This window comes from Nyctereutes procyonoides, unplaced genomic scaffold (assembly GCF_905146905.1).
Source record: "Nyctereutes procyonoides isolate TBG_1078 unplaced genomic scaffold, NYPRO_anot_genome, whole genome shotgun sequence".
Lineage (NCBI taxonomy): Eukaryota > Metazoa > Chordata > Mammalia > Carnivora > Canidae > Nyctereutes > Nyctereutes procyonoides.
In genome coordinates, this window is record NW_026575046.1 from 14002213 (window position 1) to 14007310 (window position 5098).

A 5098-nucleotide genomic window follows, 5' to 3' on the forward strand; every position below is an offset into this window, starting at 1 on the left:
AAAGGCAACTAATATGTATGGGCTATGGAGTAGTCCTGTGTGATAGTACTAGTACGAGTTTAAGTATTAGGTCTAGGTATCCAGAGATAGATCAACTGCCCTAAAATCTATGCCTGTTTCCATGGTTTTGGAACTGTAATTAAAGGTAAAGATAAAAGTAAAGGTAAAGGTAAAAAAAAAAAAAAACTTTTAAAAAATTTTGTGCTTTGTCCAGAGGTTTCACAAGTAGGTTCTTGAGAGTTAAGAAAATTAAAGAATAAATAAATAAATAAAGATTGGTGTTATTGACAACAATAAAAAAAAGAACATGGGCCTTTTATCATAAAGAGAATATGCTCTCTGGGGTACTGAAGTAGAGAAGGAATTCAGTTATTGTAAACCTAGAGGTTTATAATACAACCCAAAAGTAATTAATTTTTTAAAAAGATAAAAGAAGGCTGGTTGATTATGCTGGGAAAGACAGATGTTCCCTCAAAAATTATTATATTAGAAGAAAGAAAGGAGAAGTGGCATCTTTAAGGAAAGGATAAATACGTATAAAATGGAGTAACTTCTAAATGTAGTAGAGGAGTAAGGTATTCTTCAAAAAAGTAATAGAAAGCAGGGGTATGTTCAATGTTATTAGATCAGAACAATAACTAAGAGATCCAATGAAATCCAACCTAACAGAAGATGGAAAGCAAGGTCTCTAGACAAACCAGAATAACTCACTTATAAGAAACCAGGATTCAAATACCATAGAAAATGCCCTCTTTAAAGTATAGATACACTCTCTATTTTGGAACTATCTACCAAAGGCTGACACTGTCATGCAAGGTGCCCTAAAGACATTTGAGTTTCAGGTTGACAGTTATTATATCTGTGCCCTGAGTAAACATCATCTTCTAAAATTGCATCAGCATTAACTTCTGTGCTATTGCCTATATAGATGTATTTTGTATGGTATGAATGTGTGTGATGATTGGTATCATTTCTAATGATATTCACAATTTTAATCATATTTTTTTAGACTAACTGTAAAGAAATCAGAAGAAAAAACCCACATCAGTAAGGACCACATGTCTGATAGCTCTAAATATTTTACACTAAAACATAAACCAAGGAAAATGTTATTTGGAAAACATTACGTCAATCCAAGTATGATTGGTGGGCAATTTTATCATAATGAACACCTTGTAAGTGTAGCGTCACATTTCCAAAGTACATTCACGAAACAATTTTTGTTAGATATTGTCAGAAGTTCAGCATCCCTACCTCCCCTTCCAACAAAAACTCCCACAAAAAAACTCCGTTTTAAGAGAAATAGCTCTCAAATTTTTTATAGTGAAAATATCGCCAAATGAATCACAAACACATTTTGCCTTAGGGATATTATTCATAGCACCTGTCATGGTCAGCATCCTTCCCCCTTTTTAAAAAAGATTTTATTTATTTATTCATGAGAGACACAGAGACACAGGCAGAGAAGAAAGAAGCTCCCTGCAAGGAGCCTGATGTGGGATTCAATCCTGGACCCTGGGATCAGGTCCTGAGCCAAAGGCAGATGCTCAACCACTGAGCCACCCATGCGTCCCAGTGAGTATCCCCTCCTAAAGGTGCCCACACTCCATAATGAGGAAAGCATCTGATAGCTGCAGTGTGATGGCTAAACCATATGACCAGCCCCACAGCCACTGCTGAGTAGGCTAGGGGAGACACTTGACCTTCAGGAACAACCAATCAATTCGTAAGCTAGCCTGTGGCCTATGATTATGCAGTCTAGTAATTAGCCCTAACTCTCATTCTCCTTGGAAATTTGAACCATGACATATAAAGTAAATTGGTCAGCTGGTAATAGGAGGAGGAGCAAGAGACAAGAGTAACTGAATCATGTTAATAGTGTAGTATTAGAGCTCAAGTCACACCTTCTTGTCACTATAGTTAACTATCAAGCTACAGTCCCTACCCCCCCCCCACCCCGCCCGGGAGGCCCAATTATTCATTTTTTCCTGCAGTCCACGTGGACTGGCTATATAGATGAGATTTCTAGTTCTCCTTCTACTTCTACTTCATGTAGTGCCACACTCAACTGACTGAGCCACACAGGTGCCCCTACTTCATGAAGTTTCAGAATAAATTCATTTGTCAAAAATCACCAAATGACTCCGTTTCTTGCAACTAAAAGTGCACCTTTTCCCATTCTCCCTGTAATCAGATTCATACATAACTGGCCATTTCCCAGCGGTGTGTTTTCCTGAGATGTACTACAACCAAAGCAGAACTTTCCATGCATATTTTCCATTGTTGCATACCCTACTCATTTTTTTAAAATGTTTTTACATGAGTGATTTAAAAATTATTATACATATTGAATCTTCTCTACTTCATATTTTTAAAAAGTTGATTATATGCAATAATCTATTATTTGTAAAATTATTTGTTGTATAGTTCATAAATAATTTTGTTTCACTTCTGAAGGCAGAGCTGTTGAGAGTTACTGTCATAAAAAGTGTATAGGTTAGAGGGCGTCAATTATAACACTGGAAGTCAATCAACAGTCTTCTTGTTAGTAAACAGACAAAAGTTGAAAAACAACATATTGCGCTCTGGATCTGGGATCTGTTGGAAGCTCCCATTATCTTTGCTCAACCCTAAATGCACACACGATGAGGGAAAAAAAAACCTGATCCTAACATTAGAAGGCACTGTGCCATTGGAATAGATATTCCCTGAGAGGTTTCCACACTAGCAGCTAATTTTTATAGCTTCTCCTACATTCCCATAGCATATTCAATCTCCCAGAAAAGATTTCTGCATTTTCTTTCTTAGAGGTTGAATGAGAATAAGGGGTTAAGAAAAGCTGCTACAGGCCAAGTTGCATAGCAGTAAAAGGAGCCTGCAATTGTTAGCCTATACTGTTCTTCGTCTAGCAAACTCAATAATTTCGATCTTTCTGGTCCTCATTATCCTCATTTAAATTTAGGATACAATTCAGGCACATATACAATGAACATAATTAAATCATTTTACGTTGGAAAGTAAGACTAGATCTTGTTAATTCTCATTCTAATTTAAATACGTCAGATTGGTCTACTTAAGCCTATTAAAATTGTGCATAACTGCTGGAACTTCTTAAGAACACCCAACAAGTAGTAATAGTGACCTACTCTTAACATAAACCTTCCACATACAGTCATTTCAGGAGTTTGGCTTCTTTCTTTGATAGTACAAATTAAGTGACTTTTCAAATAAAATTTGTCTCAACACTTAACTGCCCTCACATTTACTGAACAACTGTGTTCCAGGCTTACATCTCGTAGGTGCTGGCAAAGGACATACAAGTTGTGCTTTCGTTTTCAAAGGAGGAGACAATAACCTTTTGAAATTGTGAAAGTGATTGGCTAGGTGCTGAGAGCTACATGAAGCTACCTGCAGATAAACAGGGAGATGTGCTCCATCCAGTAAGGGTGGTCAAGAAATGGTTCCCCTACGAAAATTGTTCTTGAGATCTGACAAATAAGTTGGGGCTCATACGGGCAAAAAGTATGCGGGGGGGGGGGCAGACAGAGATGAAGATGGGGAGAGCCATCTCAGTGATGACATTTTGCAACATAGGTGAGGTCCGGAGCCTACAAGCAGGAAAGAATTATTGAGCCATCTTTGGTGCAAAATGATGCTTTTATTAAAGCGCGGGGCCAGGTTCCCTTGGGCAGAAGAGCGGCTGCCTCCCCTCCCCCCCCGCCCCCGCCCCGGCCCCGGCCCCGGCCAGGGAAGGGTGGCTGAATTATATACACCCAGGAGGTGGGGGAAGTAAGCAAAAGGGAGATTTCAAAAGGATTTTCCTATGCTAAGGAGGACCTACAAGATACTGGAGGCCTTGCCTTCGTCAAGTTAAAGATGGTTTTTCCCTCTAGCCAGGTATTTAAGACAACTGGAAGCTTCCTGAAGAATGTCACACAGACCCCACCCTGCGGAGGGACTGTCTGTGGGAGATCAGCTGTGCTTTGTCCTCAGCTGGCCCTGCTCCCTCATCATTTGCACGTACCAAAAAAAAAAAAAAAAAAAATCGTGGGAGAGCACCTAAGGAAAAAAAGTCTACTACGGCTCCAGTTTAATGTGTAGTGAAGGGGCGAGAAAACGGAGCAATCAGGAGCCTTCAAAGCCCTGTTTATTCTAAGAGTAACGCAAAGCCTCTTAAGAGTTTTGAGCAGAATGTGGCCGTGATCACAGGTGCATTTGAAAAGGACCATCCTGGTGCCTTTTGAAAACCGAGATGCTGGGTTCCTTGATGTTCGTGTTAGGAGGACTCGGAAGGGGGCGGGTTGTCGGGGGCTGACGCTGAGTTAAGTGAAATCCGTTCAGTTCGGGGATGAAGTACCTCAGCTGGGAAGGAGCTCACCGCACTTCCGGTTTCGAGTCAGCGATTGCTTTGGAACCGGCTGGGGAAAAAAGGAGAAGAGGCCCGCCCGTTCGATCCCAAGCACGGAGGCTTCCGCGTGAGATGCGTGGAGCCAGCGCGTGCATTTCCGTAAGTAAGAGCCTCACTGCACTTCCACGGGCCCCCGGACGTGCTCTGCGAGGCGTCCCAGGTCAGGGGCGGCTGCTCGTACCGAGGAAAGGCGCCCGTCCCGGCGTCACCCAGGCCTGGGGCTCGGGGAGCCCGCACTGCCACGAGGAGGGCCCCAGATCCCTGCAGAGGCCCCAGAACTCGGCCGTCACGCCAGGCCCCGCGGAGCCGAAGCCGCAGGACGCTCCGGGCTCCACGCCGGGGTCCGTCATTCATGTCCCCGGAAGCTTCCCAGGGGCTCGGAGCAAGCCCCGCCCAGGCGCTACGGTGGCTGCAAAGGTCCCTGCCTCACGGCGTGGAAGAAGGCGCACGCGCATTGAGGACTTCTAGGCTCAGGGACGGGTTAAACCCGGCCTCCGCAGGGACTTCAGCCCGGCAGACCCCTTTCCCAGACCTCCGCTCTGGTTTCCTAAAGGACTGTCACGCAACATGGCTTTCCATTGGTTTACAGACGGAAGGACCCGCCTTCCCCCGTTGTCGATTGGCTGCCCCTGGATCGGGAGGCGGGGTTTGGCGCCTTCCGATTGCATCAGCGGGTCCCTTCCGGGCCAC